The 19,317-nt window shown below is 42.8% G+C and overlaps 1 protein-coding gene and 1 long non-coding RNA gene across 2 annotated transcripts in view; one reads left to right on the plus strand and one right to left on the minus strand.

Annotated features, from left to right (window-relative positions):
* The window catches only part of LOC106741251, a 57,411-nt gene that overhangs the window by 13,073 nt on the left and 25,021 nt on the right, over positions 1-19,317 (minus strand). The window lies entirely within an intron of this gene.
* Positions 9,510-19,317, plus strand: part of LOC106741252 — a 55,981-nt gene continuing 46,173 nt past the window's right edge. The window contains exon 1 of the long non-coding RNA XR_001374162.1: positions 9,510-9,684. This is a non-coding gene — a long non-coding RNA (uncharacterized LOC106741252). The remainder of the gene's footprint in view (positions 9,685-19,317) is intronic.

Here is a 19,317-nt window from a genome sequence, read left to right on the forward strand (position 1 = left end):
TATATAACGGAACTCGCCGAGTGGAAAGAAAGAAGGGAAGAAAGAGAGACTGAGGGACGTTGCCGCTTCGTCGGGACGAATCAAAAGTGGACGCCTCAAAGCGCCGGACACGCGTCTGTCTTCCCTTTTGATCTCCTTTATTAACGACATCGCCCCGGCGATTACTTCGCGGTGATTTACGGCGCACTCACAAGACTTTATCCTCTCGCCCGCGCCTTTATTACTTATCACGTCCCCGCGCAGCTTGCGAAACGGAAGGCAAAGCGGCGGAGGAGGAGTTATTCCGAATAAAGCAGCCGATCCGCAAACCGGTACCACCGGTACCATATTCCCGCGTCGATGACTGGAAATGCGCCCGTGTCGACCCGACTAGAAATTGTCATCAAGTATACCCGATATTGCACAAGGTTCTAACTAGGTGAGAGCGAGATCATTCTTACACTGATAAAAATTTCATAAGGAAAACCTTCGTAAGATTATAATGATTAGATATTAGTGTATCATCCCAGTGTGTTATTTTATAAAATTTCATCGACCGGGTCGACCAATATCTCTCGACCCTCGGCTGAAATTTTATATTAAATATGAGTAAGATCCCGACCATGGGGTGAATTTCTAGTCGGGACTTGTATAAATGACGCTCTTTCCTCACTCGTCGTCGAACACGTATTACCGACCGAAAGACAAACGTTCCGATCGCCCGGGATCGTTTCGCTATCGGCCTTCCCGCCCGGCCTTCAAGGAGGGGGGATCACCTCGAAGGAATTCAATTTTCCATTATTTCCTCTCGCGAGGTGTCCTATAAATTAAAGCAGCGAAAAATTCACAGCACCGGCGGCGCGTCAGCGTTTCAGCAATTCCCTCGCTCTCGCGCGCCGGCAATTTGCCGAGACAATATATTATCGGCCGCGAGCCGTCGACAAACGGGCGAACTGTAAAACCGAAGGATTCCGGTCCCTCGGGTTAAAGTTCAATTCGACGCGCGTCGACGTGGTATGTACGTGCGCCGAATAAAAAGGCGGTTGGCCCACGGGCGACGTGTTAAACGGTCGGGCCGCGGCAGTTAATTCTTTACAGGGAGATTAATATTCCCCCCGGGACGATTATCGATGTCCGAGCGCGATGCGTCTCTCCCTCGGTGTGTGTTTGGTGCGCGTATCGGGATTAATCACACTGTCTTCGGCTCGTGCGCGTTCCCATAAATCGGCCAGCGCCGTGAAACGCGTGCGAATTATAAATATGCATAGGATTAATACCGGTCGATTTATAATGGCGACCCCGGCGAGATGTTAAGAGGCTCGTGCGTGCGCGAATAGAGAACGGTTTCCTGTTGAAAGGAGAACACTGTCATGCGGACACCTCGAGTGAGGTCATTCGAGCCGAGTCATTCGCATGTTTGCTACGTACAGCGCGCTCACGCACCCGGTCGAGCGTATTCTCGTAATCGATGCATCCCACGCGACATCGTCGTTTAAAGAGTGATGGGACCTCTTAATACGCGCGATGATTAATGACCTCTTTAGCGTGGCTAAATTAGACGACCGTCGCGACCACCGCGTGTGTACTCGCGTGCCCGCCGGTATCAGATTTTATTCTTCCCCTTTCTTTCTCTCTCACTCTTCCCTTCTCTCTTCCTCGCCGTTATTTATCGCGCTTGCTTCTTTTCAGAGATATTCTCATTACCGAGGAGCGCGAAGTTTATATCGCGAGACGTCGACGTCCACAATCAATTATGCGCCGTGCGCGCCAAGTTGCTCTTATTGCGGACAATGTTGATTTTTTTTTCTTCCCTCGAGTCGGTTCGCGATAAATTGAGCTATATCGACGGTGTGAACTGTATCGGGAGTAATTTGTTCGGTCGTGCCGACGTAAGAGATGGAATGATTCCGCTGCGCCCTAACAAAGTCGTTATTTCTCCGTATTGATTACTTTTCGCTCTTCCATATATCACACAAATGTATTATCTCCTCCTCCTGCTTGTCCTCTTCCAGCATCTGAGGCGAACGTTTACCCTGGATTACAGACGCTGGAAGTCGCGGAGAACGCATTCGGTGCTGAGTCATTGAAAATCTATGAGCCATGAGTGAGCGATAATTGGAGGGTAACTTGACACAGTGGAAACGGATAGTATAATAAAGTTATCAGCTAATTCTAGTCCCAGCCTTCTGACAAATTCTGCATTTAAAGTCGATTGATCGTTAAAACGTTAGAGGAACGTCTTATATGTATTAAAAAAAATACATATTACATTCAAGTGTATATTATTTGCTTCAAGTGCTTTATATATCTGCAAATGTATCATAATTTCTGCTTTTAATACGACTACTTGAATAATATCAGAAGAGTCTCACGTTTTTTAGAAATATAAGAGAATGTTACTTAAAGTTTCATAATACCGAGGTCGCTTACAAATTTTTACGTGTATAATTTGTGAGGACGACTGCGAAAAACAATGATTTCGTTCCCTTCTTTGATTATCCAAATACATTCGTGCGTAGGATTAATTAAAGCCCAGAACGCTGCTCGAAGACGAAGGTACCTGAAACGAAGTCAATGAGATCAACTCGACGATACGATCGTATACCGCGAATATGTTTCCATGACATTGACGACACGACTTAATAACGAACGTAGGAATTCGCGTGGGTAACGGAGCGACGAACGTAAAGATGTTCGTGACGACGTTGGCTGAGAGGATTTATCCGATGTTACCGGACAAGTTATAAACAATATGCAGGTGCGGCTCGTCTTAAAAGACGATCTCGTCATCGCGAAAGAATCACGGATTTGAGCAGACGCAGGTGGGCGGAAGTCGGCGAGTTAATGCCTTCGCCCTCGTTTCGATGTGTTTTCAATGAAATCCTTTCGTGAGTGTCTACTAAATCTTATTTTCAATCGACTGAAAAACGACGGAAATGCACAGAAATATGTTATTAGAGGAGAAAATGATATTATAGCCTCCCGCTTGCCTTGAATAATGAACCGAAGGGGAACAAAGGGTGGTAATGTGTACCCCTCTCTCCATTAAAATAAACTGAAAAAATTGGTTTTGTTTAAAGACTAAGTCTAAAGTCTATCTAAAGATGCAAAGTTATATCTAACATCCAAGATCTTGCGAATGATACAATCATAACAAAACACATAATAATGTATTCGATTTACCAGTTCTAGATGCTTTCCGTCCACTTGTAACTTTCATTCGCGCGCGAGATAACTTAATAATCGTATTAATGGATTCTAATCAGCGAGCAGAGATAAAACAAGATAAAGTATTCGTGCTGCATGAATGGACGCCGCATTCGTCGGTCGCGCTCTCGATCGGTTAGAAACGCGTGTCTCTGTTTTTCGGATTTCTCTTCATATGCGATTCTGAATATCAACGTGAAGCATGTGATCGGAGGATCGTACGCGAATTGTATGCGAAGAAAACGACGTGAGCAAATCAGGTTCTGAGGAATCCATGAAAGAAGTCGATCAAGGTTGCCGTTGATGCGCGAGGTGTACGTATAAATCCGCGAGTGTATATTGCGCAGGGTGCTCGGCGGACATAAGCCGCGATAAAACTGACATATGCCTCCTTTGCCGGGAAGATCCTACCGAAAGAAAGAGCCACGCTCGCGTTTTATCGCACTCAATTTTACACGTAATATCGCGCAATTTTGTGCAACCTCTCACACTTAACGGGACATTCTTCGCGCTCGGCTGTCCGATGCAGTCTTTATCGGTGTCGAAATTATCCCCCTCGTACCTAAGATACATTTTTGCACGACAGTCCGGAGTATCCCCAGATAATAACACGGAATTACGCGTACGTTCTCACGCTTCTCGGCGCTTATTTCTTAAATTACGACGGAGGAAACGCGGAATCTCTATCGTCAAGATCCGTACGGGATAACGCGCGCGGGTCGAACCTATCTGTAACTTATATTTACGGCGCATTATTTATGCAAATGCGCGCGTGTGTCCTTTGCAGCGCGAGCTGCGTTCGCCCGGACGTATCATTCATAGATTTCCATGCGATATCGAGATTGCGCCGGATGTTCGCTTAACGCGAATATACGATATATTATTGAATATCGGGCAAACTGATTTTTTAAAAGCTCGGCCGAGTCGTGCGATAAAGAGGAGCTTAAAGTAGTTGGCCCGTGTGCCGAGTTTTCAATGGCGATATTAAGACGGCCCTTCACAAGTTTATTATTTACGGAGGAAACAATATTTTCCTATAACTTTATTTAACTATTTGAGTAATTAGTGTTAATTTTGAGCGAAATTAGGACAAAATTATGCATAATATTACTAACGCTGAAGAAGATAACAATTATTTTTTTCTTTTTCTTATTAATGCTTTATTAATAAGTCAACTGAGATTTGCACACATAATAAAAAGCGGTATACAGAAACTCTAAGGCAAGCCTATCCGTCATATACTTGTAGTTTAGATCAATATAAACAAAAAAAAAAGTCCTCTGCCATTTTGCAAATAATCACGCAAAATTTTGAGTTATTAATTATTGAAAATGGTCATGAATAGAGGCATTTTTAATAACTACTGTAACTCGAAAATACGTAATATGAAAATTGACGAAAATTAAATACAAAATTTACGTAATTATTTGCAAAATGGCAAAGGATTTTTTTGTTTAAAATGAGCAAATTTACAAATATATGACAGTTGTACCTGATGACAGGCATCAGTATATCGAACCTTGAACTGCGAACCTGTCGCTTTCCATGTAGTTTTTGACTAAAGTCCTAAATATGGTTTGGAAAAAATTAAAAAAATAGAAGTTAAAAATAGGACATTATACATATAACTTCAAGGAACACGTATAGAAAATGATATTTTCAGTTGCGAATATCTCAGCTTCCGAATAGTCAATCGCTTTCTAAGTTCACAGAAGTGTCGATAAGTATTATACCGCAATAAATAATATAGAGCTTATTAAATTTAAAAGGATTTCTAAGAATATAGTTTGAGACCAACTTAAGCAAATGAGAGGATACGCCATTCGGATGGAGAAACCGTCCGAGTTCGCAGTTAGTCCGTGGATTGCTTGAGCGCTGACTGTGCGTAATTAAATTATGCCGAGACGCGTTATAATGTATATTCACTGAAATACGCGCGTATTAAGTGTAGTACGCGGCCGTCGCTCTTTAAATTCCTTAATCCGAAAATAATGATCGGAGGTTTACGACTCATCGCGGACTCGATTGGCGTTCGCTCCCTCGCTGTGTTCCTCTTTCTGCCTTTCTTTTATTTTATGCACGGTTATTATTATATGCCGTGTTCCTTTACCGCTAGATGACCCCGCGATTTTACATTTCGAGGCGCCTTCCCGTAAATCAACGCTCCAGCGAGCACTCATTATTGCGGCTAATTTCGGAGATCACGATAAACGAGACAGATTTTTAAGCGATTACCAAGGCGATTAAGCGATTCACTAAAGGATTACTAAGGCGGTTAAAAGCTGCGAATCAATGTACGATTTCGAAGTAGTATGCGTTAAGGTTACAAAGTAACCTTACATGCAGTTCTCGCCGCTTCGGTGCGATAAACATCTGTTTCCTGTCGCATTTATACAGATAACGTACATTTTATTACGAATTTGCCATTCGGATCATCTTGATTTGTATGATACGGAAGAAAATGCTGTTGAGTCAAATGAATTCCCAACAGTGCGGATGAAATTGTAATAAATCTATTGTATTCACACTTCTCTGACTGCGCGATGTCATTTTGCTTCTTCTTTTATTATCCGCACAACTGCAAAATCTCGAGATACGTAAATTGCCCAATCTACTGTACAAAAGGGATATTTCCCGTATATAAATAAATAAATGAATAAATAAATCTTTTTGATTCAAATATTAAATGTGAAATACGTGGTCTAACTAAAGAAGAAGAAAGAACTTACGGATCTTTAGGAGACAAAGCACGGATTATAATACTATTATATATGATAATATTATGATAATAATATTGTCAATACGTCTGTGAGAGAATATAATGCTTGGATGTGTATTAACGCGCGCTGTTGGAAATTCTACCGACTTAATATTTTCTCCCGCCTATTAAAAATACAATGAACAGGATAATATCTCTCAAACAATAATATCGACTTCTATCAACCAGTTTCCCGCGTTAGATAAATAATTGTGATAAAATATGAAAAAAATCAAATGGTACGAAGTCTTCTCGAAAACTAGAGGAAGAACTCAAGTTTAGTGCCTTAGTTTTGATTCGATCGGAATGATTTCCACGTTATTGATGGAGAATTTATTCAACATCGTTTATCTGTTTGACATATATTCTTCCGTCAAACGTATTCTTCGATCAATATCAAATATCTGCAAATTTATCGCGCATTTTATTGGAAGGAGAGTCAGGGTCAGTTTTCAATGTCCATCGAGCGAAAGCTTTAACTAGACTGCATACGTCGACAATGTTTACACAATAGACACAGTGGCGTAATTTTGTACCGAGCCGCGAGTAATATAAATGCCCCGACCCTCCCACACTACGCTGCTAAACAAATTATGTAACGAGACGCGGGCGAACGCATTCGCGCGTTTTATAAGCGCGACACGCCGGGCGACTCTCTTAAAGGAACCGCGACATTTTTAACTAAGCCGTTGTGCAAACTCGGAAAAAGCGTCCCGCACGAAATACCCGTAATATGTATAGTTGCGACAGCTCACGAGCCACGAACATTGTGGAAATCGCATGAAATTGTATTATCGGCTGATTAGCTGCTGTTAGCGTGTCACAAACTTTTATTTCGAATATCGCAGAATGTTTCTAATTTCTAATAATCAAGATTTTTAGTAATTAAGTGTGGTAATTATTTATTTTTGACATTAAAATACACGTAAAATAATGTACGTTAATAATGCACGTACTCATACAAGTGTAGTTTCGATAACAGAAAATTAAGTACGATTCGCATCTGCTTAATTCGCCAGATTTCGTTCCATCTGACTTCATTTTATTTCCAAACCTTAAAGAATTTCTCGGTGGGGAGCAATTTTTCTCAAATAATGAGCTTGAAAGCTACGACAAATGGCTATTTTGAGAAACTTGAAGTATCGGCCTTTCAGGATAGAATAAAGGCACTAGAATATCGCCGAATAAAATATATTGAAATTCAGGAACGTCAGAAATTAAGAAATAAAAATAATTGCAAAGAGAAAAATACAGTCTTCCATTATCAGGTCTTGAACTGTTCAATTGTCTTCGTATATAGATTATTTACACAGAAAAAATAATTTGATTGAATTTATCTGAAGTAGACAAACCAAACGCGTTTTGATTGAAGGAAATAGAATTCTTGGTTCATTATGAGTCATATTCGATTCTTATAACCAGAAATTCCGTTTCCTCCAATGAAAACGCGTCTGATTTCAAGTTAATTCAACCTGTTTTCTTTCCAAACTGTTCTTTCTGCGTAAATTCTGGAAAAATTAATTTAGTTAACAATCGAATACTTTAATCTTATTCAAACGAAAACACTTGTTTTCTGAAAATCCGTGCATTAATCGAAACAAAGTCGCCGGTATGCTTGTGCACAGCGATCTCGCCGCGAACCCAAACGTCGCAGCGATTCTGTTCTCAGAGCAGGTCACAGTGTGATCAGATCCCCCGTTGTAACGCGTCCGAGACATAGGCGAAACACATTCGCACGCATTCTTCCTTTGATATTGGATAATCGCACACGAGGTCGAGTGATTCGACAGTGTCACGGCGGGGTTCCGTGCCGTTTAAGAAAGTAAACGACGGGCCGCCGCGTATGGAAATCATTCGAAAGTCATTCAGTCGACTCACGGCACCTCGTATCAGATACATCATCCTAATGACTTCCTCATGCGTGGGCGTGTGTTTGGATTCTCATGCGTGGCGCCCGGCGCGAATCTCGGTATCGGCCCGCGCCTCGTCGATAGACGCGCGAATGACGCTGCAACGTGCATAAATTCTCCGTCTTTATATTTGCAACGTCGCACGTGACATTTCTTCCTTTTTTTCTTTTTTTTTCTTCTCTTGCCAGTTCGCAAATCGATTCGCAAGAAATATCGGAGAGTCACATTCTTTCGCTTGCGTCCGATACGTGAGGCGTCGCCTCTGAAGGAGAAAGTTCGGAAATTGCGGTCGATTGCGTGAGAAAAGTACTATTCAACAATAACATTCGTCTTTATGTATCATCCATAAATTAAAATAATGAAAAAAATTATGAAAAAATTACATACTGATCTACATTACATTTAAAAGTGACACCAAAAGTTTGACAGTGATTCCATTTTAAAGGAGGTCGTAAGGTCGAAATGAGTTTGAATAAAAATTCGATGAAACTTGCCCTGCATATACATTGAAATATTTTCTAATTTATTACTCGTGAAATTAGAAAAAATTTACCATTCGAGATTAATTATGAAGAGGCCTGGTAACAAGTAGCTGAAACGTTTAATACTTTGTTGCTATTTTTAATAATAAATATACGTACAAATAAAGGTCCGAGGCTCTCACTCACAATGGCAGTTTTTTCTGAAAATTTCTCAGAACCAATCAAATTTTACAATCGTGAAAAAAGCTCGCTTCGGCTCAAATATGGAGGGTAGATACGGCCGATCTAAATCGGCAGGTAAATGTAAATCGACGTTAAAACATGCAAGGTCCTGACACAAGAGGCTTGTTGCTTTTCACACTTTTCGTACTTAGAACGAGAAACGGGCGCATATTCGGACGCTGGAAAAAACAGGAGATCGAGCGCGAAAAGCGCGAGCAACACGAACAAACCGAATGACTCGCAGAAGGAGTAGAAAACTCCTCTTTGTCCGCAGGAACGTACCGTCTTTCTTCTCGTCCGTGTCATTAATTTCTCGACGAACTCGGTGATCGTTGAATGCGGTCTCGTCGGAATTATTATCCGTATATGCAGTATGATACAATTAGGGCTATATTCGGGAGCTCGGCGTGAAAAAGAACCAAAACGCTCGCGCGAGTCCGCTAGTAATGAGATATTAAATATGGATATTACGTGCGAGGTACGTAAGGGAATTCCAGGCAGGAACCAAAAGGGGGAAAAAAACGCACCTCGTATTTTATCAAGCCAAGGAGAGACCACGCGTCATCTCACGGTGTGCGCACGCGGTTGTAAACAAAATCGGTTTAATAATCGATTGAATAATGAAGGAATTCGCATTCATCATCGACGATGACGACGATAACGACGGGGGGAGGACGGGGACGGGCTTTTTCGCTACGGTCCCCTTCGTGACGGGTTGATTACGCTGCATTATAGACTCATCAAGTAATTACTCGGGATATACGGTATCGCGTCGCGGAACCGAGCCGATACAGAGGGGTTAATAAATCGTTCGCCTTCGATATCCGCGGCGGTGTAACTCTGGCAGGACGATATATGATCGCAGCGGGAGACGTTATTACCGACGGTGCTTGCTTATAATGGCCGGCGAATGAAGCGATAAACGATTATTGTGCTGGCCGGTGCGCGGGAAGTAGCTTGCCATCGACTTGCAGCCCTTGTCGATCCTCCGCAACGACGACGACGGAGCGGCAATTACCGGAGGAAGCGAGAGGCGGCTTGCGTACAGACGCGGTCAAGTGTGTGTGTGATTAAAAACAGGGTGACCTGTGTATAAAACTGGCTCCGCAAAATGTGGCGAATATAGGTAAATAGTCGATATATTGGTCACTTATATTATATTACCGTTTTCAATCAGAGATCCGCTATAATCAGAGATATCGCTTCTTGTTGCCTTGAGCTTTCATTTTTTCGTTACATTCGCTCGAGTTTTCATCCTGTCTCTGTTTTGTCACAAGAACTGAATTATTTCTCCCGTGTAGAAATTTTACCCGTCAACGTAATACTCGAAATGTTTTAAAGTCGCGATCAGTCACTTGTTGTTCCCGCTAAATATTAAGAGCGATTTCGCACTTTCTCAATGTTACGCGCAAGTCGCTTGCCGAGTTTGACATTTAGAAAGATCGAATTTACCGACCGCTTCGTTCCTTATTGGCGTGACGCGACGTTTCCGGCATTCGGAAATCACAGCGCGACGACAGAGCGATCGAGAATGAACGCGGCAATGTCGAGTGGCACGGACGATGTCGCCGTGGCTATCACGGGGAATTAGTTAATCTAAACGTTTTACAAGCGGACTCAACTCCGCTCGCAGCGATTTCTCGCCGCGGCCTTGCGCGATTACATCAGAAAAGCAGAGCAAGAAGAGAGACGTTTAGCCAGCGACACGGCATAAATGCGGCTCGCTCGCTCGCCCGTGCGTGTGCATGCGAGCGGAGAGCGAGTGGTGGCTCGCTTGAAGGTAAATACGATTGCGCTCGTGATCGTGAAAGGCTCGGCGCGCTCGCACCTACGGCCCACTAAGAAACGAGCCTAAAGTCGAGAGAGTTTATTCCTCTATAAAATGTGTACCGCGGCCGATTCTTTATAAAGCGGTATTTAAATACACCGCGAAAGTCCATACGTTTGTGCGCGCGCGAGATACCAATGTATTTTACCTGCAATCGCGCGTATGTTTTATCACGCACAATAGTCCATGCGCGGAATCCCGCACGGCCGTTATTTCGTCCCGATCTGCGGTGATTTACGAGACTTCGAGCAGACGTAATTTCCTTGCAGAAAATAAATCCCCTTGTTACACAAGTAATATAAATAATTATATTACTAATTAAGTTATTATATTAAATAATAGTATTATCAACAAATTTATATTTGATTCAAGTGAAATGGCTATTCCGATACTCGTTGGCAAATATTTGCTGGAAGTAGGAAATATAATTGGCTAAATATAACATTTCCTTTGCACAAACAGACGTTTGTTTGTAAGTGTTGAATCAATTGCACACAAATCTTAAATTCATATAATGTTTCAAAAATATCGGAATTGATTATATTTTGAGAAAAACATTTTAGTGGGCAGGAAAATCCAAATTTAAAACCACCGGAGATTTCTTCAACGGTGAAAAAGTAACTCCACACGGAGAAAAATTTGTCTGTAGCGAAACCGCCGTTGGCACTTTTGTTTTTTTTTGTGTTCAAAGTCCCTCAGTTGATCAGTTGCTTGCGCATTCCGACGAGCGTTTTTTCATGTCACGCTGCTTCGCCCCCGTCGGGAAATGTTAGTTCCGCGATGATTGCCGCCACATTTGGCGCGTCACGTCCCGTCGATCTCTCTTCCGCAAAAATCCCACCTCAGCTACGAACGTGAGCGGAAAAACACGTTCCCTTTCTCTCTCTCTTTTGAGTTGTCCGCTATAAAATTTCGTTCGGCAGATTTAAAACGGAGGACCCGCGGGCGCATGTTCCGTCGCTTATTTCGCCTATCTACGAATATCGCAAGTATGTCAGTCTTCAAGCGGAATTTAATTGAGACATGGACACACGCGCATTCGACGTGTGTTCACGCAAGGACGCCGACCGGGGCTGGCTCCCCCCAACGTTCTCGGAAACGGTAGAGGACATCCCGCTCTCTCTCTCTCTCTCTCGCTCGCTCGCCACCCCGCGCGTCGCCTCGAGAATTTTTAACCCTTTTTTCCCCCCTTTTCCTTTCTTTACGCGATCTCACGCGCGCTCGGCTCTTTCGGTCCGGACAAAGTGCGGTTCGTTCGCGGTAGACGCGTGTCAGACGATCGTGACGTTGGAAGGACAAGCGCGGCACGATAGCGGGATCATTTCTCTGGGTATCCTTATGTGGTTGCGCGCGACAGGATGTTTTAATAATCGTCCTCCTCCGGGGTAATCGCGAGGCGCGTAACCGAAAGAATTAATTAAAACGGCTGGCGCGGTAATGATCAATTATTGCTTCCTATTTTTTTTTCTCTTGCGCCTCTCTTGCTTAATAGAAGCCTGTGGGTGCGTTATATGGTCGGCCTTCGCGCGCGCCATTGAAGCGGCGCTCGAGGTAAATCTATAACAGGATGTCCGATTCTATATTTAATGAAAGCTTTGTCAGAAAGGTGACGTTTACGTTGCGCAAGTGTCATAAAGAAAATTTCAACACGTTATTAGCCGTATATTATGCAGGCTGACGTCAAGTGACGTCAACATATGCAGAAAGTCACCTCGATATGAATAGTATAAGAATATGAATCTTTAATGCTTGACACGGAAAAGCTGCAACTAATGGTCGTCGGGATCTCCTCGGTCGGACGATGAATCAGCTCGGAACTTATCAATGAATTATCGTTAACAACAACGTTTGGCCAACTGATCAGGTGGATCTATTCTTTTCCTGATGAGCGTTGATCGACCGATCAACCAAAACTTTTGAATAAAAGAAACTGTGTTGCAATAACGGTTAATTAAATCCAGGAAAAATCAGGTGTAACTACAATATTTTTTATGATTATAGAGTAATTCAGAGATTCCAAAACCAATGAGACAATGAAAATAGAGACGAGAAAAAACTTAGCACTCCCAATCTTTTAAGTATTGTTAAGCACCGCACGCAATGCGTTAACCATAAGCCATTTCGTACACCCAACCAACACGATACCAGCAACCTACGTTATAGAGAAGGACATGCTCCTTTATTTAATTTGATATGAGTTTCATGACAATTAACCCGTGTGACATCTAGCCCCAGTTTGTTACCGTTTACGAATGTTTTTCAGAACCTGATAAAATGCAACTCGCAGTGCGGTTAGCAATGTGTTGAGATGAAACGCAAAACTCTCCGCGGTATCTAAGCACAAAGAAGAAGAATTCTCCCAGATTCAACCGTCATATTCATAATATTATTTTTATCCGTCTTATTGCGGTTCCGACGCGGCCCAAGTACGTCGCAAACTTGCCTCAGTGTCATCCGCCACTCATCAGTCGACATGAAACGTTCACCGCTGTCGATTGCCGGCTGATCGTCCGAAACAGGTCAACGTCACCGCGACGCAATGATCTTGGCATTTCGAATGTAGAACGTGTACATTTCTGTCTGACGGCCACGCGACGGCGATCTAAGCCGGTCCTATAATGCAAATGTAAATCTGATGCTGACGCCGGTTGCATTTTAAAACACTTGGATATTCACTCGACGCTCGTTCGCGGTGCGCCGGCGAACGGGATCTCGAAGCAGCTTTTCAACCACGGCTGTACGACGATCTTAAGTATTGTCTATAATTCAAAATAATGAAAAACTTACGAAAAAATTTCAAATTGATCTACATTACGTTTCAAAGTGGCATCAAAAGTTTGACAGTAATTCAGAGACTGAATCAAGAGTTATTTTACTTTAAATGGGATTGTAAGGTGAAATGAGTTTGATAAGAATTCAACGAAATTTGCATTGTGTATACACTGAAATATTATCTAATTCATTGCTCGTGCAATTAGAGAAAGATGGACTATTCAAAAACTGAGATATTTTTAACAAAAAATTACACTTTTTACATCTATTCCATGAAATTAACGTAGTATATTTTTAATTTCTACTTTTAATATCTTCTAAACTAAAAATAAGACATTAATAAAAAAGTACTATAATATTAAATATTAATATCATACACAAATTTCAGAATTATTAACAATTTTTGAAAATATAGCAATGTAAAGTTCATAACTTATAATAAAATTCGAAATTTACAGGATGTCCGAAAAAATGGTTCGGAAAGTTTTGACAAAACGGCTGTGCGCAGGTAGAACAGGTTAAACTGAATAGAAAAATCCTCTACTATTTTGCAAATCACGCAAAATTTCGAGTTATTAATTATTTAAAATAGTCGTACATAGAGGCTTCTTTAATCAATAACTCAAAAAATTGCGTGTTACTTGCAAAGTGGAAATGATTTTTTATTCAGAGTGACCTAATCTACATGTATGTGACAGCTGTTATATCCAGCGACAGGTTCGAAGCTCAAGGTTCAATATATTGTGATGTCTGTTTAAATATAGCATTAATAAAAAAAAAATAAGATATTTTCGGAATTTGTAATATTGTATAATTTGTAATATTGTATATGTATGTCTACCTCAACCTCGCTTCAAATTAACACATATTATTTAGATAATGAAATAAATATATAAGAACGTAATATTTTGTTTAATAAATATTAAATTTATGAAAGGCCTTCTTGATGCGCCAATGAAAATACAGCACCAATAGACAATACATCCTTAATTTTGACGCTCATGACATTTCTTTTTTGCCACCGATGTAATTGCGAACACGGTGACGGTGCGCCATAATTTCGGCCGAACGTATCACGCGACGAGATGTTAACTCTTTTAGTGCCGACATATCGTCGTTCGCAACACTTGCGAAAAGTGCCAACGACGATATATCGTCGCGTATCTGAGGGCGTCTTACTATTCGCATTGCGAGAAAGCTCTATCTCAAAATAAATTTATATAACGTTATAAACGGTCTAATTTCATTGCAAAAGAATTTAAAAAATTGTTTCAACTTTTTATTATATTCTATGCTGGTTGGTGCCGAGGCTCTGTATACACTGGAGCGATAAGGTAGAAACTCGACACGGTTTCGTTCTCAGGTCCGATATTAGTTATTTTGTTAAAAATGATTGAAAATGTAATATTTATACTACGTGATCTACATAAAACTGTGATCAAACGATGATTACTCTTATGTGCAAATATTGTTTGTAGAAGAGAAACTTGTTTCTATATTTTTCATCATGTTTTATATTGACGTTATTCGTATGATTTTCCACAAATATTGAAATACAATTGACATTACTTAATTTTTTCTTTATTTCGTAATATGCTGCTTTTTGAATTTTGTAAATATCATTTTTAGTTTGGTTTTTATGAGCTTTTTCCCAAACCTTAGCAAATTCGTCAAATCGGCTGGGTATTCTTCGCATAGGTACGATACTTTTGCTCGGCACTAAAAGGGTTAAGATACGCGCGCTCGGATCACGCGAAGTCGATCCACGAGCGTGGATCTCCCATCGCACGGTCGTTGTGATTTCTTTGAATACACACACGCAGAGGAAGACCTAAAGATCTCGAGGATTCATGAAGGTACAGCGCCACGTCGGTGGTTGCATAGCGCCAAGTTATGCGACTTCGTGATGCGCCATCGTCGTTGTAACCGTCGTGCCGACACTCTCGGTGTGCACAGCGCGTTGACGTTTTTCCGTTAGCATTTATTCGTTAAGATAAATCGAACGAGCCGAGATAAACTTTCACTCATAAAGTGTAAGGCGATCTTCTTCGCGAATTTCTTCGGCCTGACGCGTGCCATTTCGTACAAGTCTCCGGAAATTGTCCGGAAAAATCTTGACGATTAATAAGGCTACTCAGCAATCAGGTATCTCGAAATAAAACGCATTTAAGAGTCTACAGAGAAAACTTGAGCTTCTTATCAATAATAAATAATAATAATTGAATATCTTATCTATATAGTACATTTCATTAGCGTTATATTGGCCAACATTAGCCAATGTTGAGCCAATGTAACGCCAATTAAATGTGCTACTAGGGCACTAGAAAGTGCTGTATATGTAGAAGGAAATCAAAACTGACATATGTGTGATAAACCGGCATATCCGTGTTTCTCGGCTGTAAAATACTGAACTCGGTCGAACAGAACATGAATTTCGTCTGCTATGTGCAGTAATTGGAGTTTCTATTTGCCAGCGCTCTTATTTTTTTGATAACTTTCTATAGATATCAAAGGTATGTCGGTTTTGACGCCTAGTTTCTAGAAGCGTCAAATATCTTAAAACATAATTATCTGCAAAGAAACATGTAATGATTTTCATAAGACTATTATGTATTTTGATAGAGAGAAATGTTGTTGATTTGCACATAAACTTTAATTTTATATCTTCAACAAAACTTTAGAACCTGATAACAAAATGGTGTATCGATACCTTTCCTTCATTATTTTTATATACAGCTCAAGTAGAATCTGATAAGATTAAGAGTCTTGAAAATAATTGATTACTTATGGTTACTACTAATATAATAAAACCTCGTTGCAATCGACATTTCATGTCTGGCTTTTGCATTAAACTTGTCACAATAACAGCCTGTTGCACGTTATACGTGACGCGGAGAATTAAACGGAGTCTCCTTCCATCGACGTCCATTATATTAACGCTTCCATTAGTACATAAAGAGAGAGAGAGAGAGAGGTCTCGGTACGAGCGATGCTTCATCGAGATCTCAAGTCGCTCTCTTGTCACGCTAATAACCCACTCCTCGTTATGAAATCCCCGATAACGACGGAGTATAATTTCGCGATCACTCACGGAACCATCGAATCATCGCCATCTGCGATGCGCGAGCAGACGACGACGACACTACGGCGAGTTTCGAGATCTGCGCTAAGCTATATGGGTCAGAATCGCGCTTTTTTCAACTTGTGGCGGAGCATCTCGAGAACAAGTTATTGCTCGACTCGGGATAGAGATAGGATAGGTCTCATCTGGGAGGTGGAGCACAGAGAGCTGCGCGCTGCGGCCTGGCATTTACTCACAGTTATGTGAAAGGCATATCGCCCGTACCCAAGGTACTCCTACATAGTACGCACACTTGCACAATACATCTCGGCTACAGTCGCCGGCGCGGCCGATCGACGCCGGTCTCGACGGCTAATAGTCATCCGCGGGAAAGATGCTACAATTAAGCGAGCATCAGCCTGATGTACGTCGTCCCCGGTGCCTTGACGCGCGAATCGAGCATGCCAAGTGCATCCGCACGTTTCTCACAGCCTAACGCGATCGTCCCCGATACGACGCCTTGGATCTCTCTCTCATAACGGCGACGAACGTACTTTCCAGCTGATGCATCGTCCGGCTGGTTGAACGTGCGAAGGGAAAAGCATAAGCGACGTTGGAAAGTGAGAGCCACTTGATAGGCGCTAATAACTGTTAATCCCGTACAACGAGCGTGTCATTGAAAGCGGGCAAGCGCGCCGCGTGGAAAAAAAGTCGACGCCGATCGCCGCGTCTACGGAGCGGAACGGAGGTGTAATTTAGCGGCGCTCGTTTTTCACACCCGTGTGTTTTAGAGTACGCCCGTCGCGCGCGCGGATGTCTCACCCTGCGGTGTGATTCTCATATAGGACCGGTTGACATTTTAATTAACGCCGCTCGTCTTCTTCGGTACGCAAAAAAGGAGGAGGGAAGTCGCGATCGGGAGTTTTTCTCTCGCTCTGCTCCTCACCGATGTTTCCCTACCTTGCTTATCTACATGTGTCTACATGCGCTCTTCGCCTCGCGAAATAATCACGATAACGGACGTAGGTCTCTCGTTAATTGTCCGTTGTAACTCAATCGAGACGAGGGTGGAGGAGGGGGGGACACGAACGGGACAGATGTGTGTGTGTGCTTGGAAATTAAATTGCAAATGTGCCGCGCAGTCGTGCGCACGCTCGCTCGTGTGCATCGTTCGCCAAAAAGAAGCGAAGTGAAACAAGAGAAAAAGAAGGAGAGAGAGAGAGAGAGGGAGGAAAAGAGATACGTACAGGCCGCGAAGAGCACGAGTGATACTCGGGCGATATCCGTGACGAGACCGTCGCTCGTCGTCCGTCTGCCATCGTGTGAACATGACGATGAACGCTTAGAGAGCCCGTTGCAAAATGGGAACCGTTAGAACAACCGTAACTACGTCACATCATGAGCCAAGAGCCTGAGAAGCAATCATTTATTTTCCGCACACCACTCCCTCCTCTCCCACTTTCTCTCTCTCTCTCTCTCTCTCTCTCATTGAACCTTCGATTCCCAATGTCACCCACGATTCCTCGCAATTTGCATAGCGTGTTTCCAGGTGGGTTTAAGTACACACGGCAGACGCTGAAAACAGCGACGCGCGCGCGCGTACTTACTCCGAAAAAAATACGCTCAGCAAATTTAGCGGATTTAGCGGCAACGGAGAATTACTTTTTCACGAATCGCGGGCGTTTTTCCTCGGTAACGCCAGTAACAGGGAATATTAATTTCAAGAGAGAAAAAAGGAAGAGACAGTGGGAGGGATAATGATAATAATAATGGACGATTAAAAAAAACACACACACACGCAGGCATTTTCTCCGTATCGTATAGTTCATGATCAATCAACGAGTGGCAATCTCGAGAAGAATGTTTATTTTCGCGTCGTTCAACCTCTCGCAGCCTCGGTGAGTATCGCCGCCTGGTTGCAGCGATTACAGGTAGTAACGTTAAGTGGGCTAGAGGCGAAGCCGGTGATTCAATGCACGAAGTTGCAGCGGGTCGCGGACCTTATCGGCACAGGCTTGAGGTAAGCCCGTCGTGCATCCACCGTGACTCCCATTCCCTCGCGAGGATGCAAAACCCGCCAAGATGCGGCGCTTCGCGGAATTTCGCCCTCGTGCGTGGGAACCGGAGTTCGCGCGCCTCTGAAAAATGCCGATCGAGGAATTCCGCGACAACGACGACAGTCGGCTCCAGTGAGCGCAAAGGAGATGAGCGTGAAACGCTTCGAACTGTGAGTCTTGCGCGATCCTCGCGGATTCGTCGCGAGATCGAATCAAATCGGCAACTAAACTCGATTATCGGCTCAAGTAGGAAATAACCGCTTAGTGTTTCGATTTTTCGCAAACAGCGTCCGAGTAGAAATATATTCAGTCTGTAAATATAAATACTCTCTCGCCACAGTGTCTAAGCTGTATATCATAAATCATACTTATGAACATTCAGCACTGATTTGTCGTGCTTCCTTGTGTCGTTTATTGAAACGTTCAGTACTAAAGTATCGGCTCACCTCAGTACCCTTCAGTGGCCGAATGCAATCGATTCCTACACGGGAGGACACGATCTGTTCGCGGTGCACACTCAATAATGAATTTCAACGGCGCGTTCATCGTACGAGCGATCCTTCATTCCTCCGTTCCCACGTGACGTGTCGCGCGACTCCACGTGAATTAATTCCCAATTGAATCAGTGAGACGCGATCGCCGTAATTTCCTCGCCATACTTTTTATTCCACGGCGCGTCAGCGCCGGCCATTATGTCATTTACGTCTTTTAGATAAGACAGGTTGTCAAGGTCTTTCTTTTTCCCATCGCCATGACAAATTGCGCGGGATGTAAATTTATTAACGTAGCTTATAAAGCATCTGGACGATCGATCACGTCGCACGATAAGCAAGCTCTTTCGTCGTGCCGCATTTTTCGATGGCCCAGCCAGATTTCGGTGTGACTGATGAACAACATTCCGCTATCTGGCGCGTGAGATATGCTGCTCCCTGCCTTCGGGACGGCCGTGACACGAACTCGCGCGAATAAGGGTCAATTCTTCGCAGCACCGCGTGAGCCACGGGGGCCCTGATTTTTCGGATTTCTCCCCCCCCCCCTCTC

This window comes from Dinoponera quadriceps, unplaced genomic scaffold (genome assembly GCF_001313825.1).
Source record: "Dinoponera quadriceps isolate SergipeBrazil2010 unplaced genomic scaffold, ASM131382v1 scaffold654, whole genome shotgun sequence".
Lineage (NCBI taxonomy): Eukaryota > Metazoa > Arthropoda > Insecta > Hymenoptera > Formicidae > Dinoponera > Dinoponera quadriceps.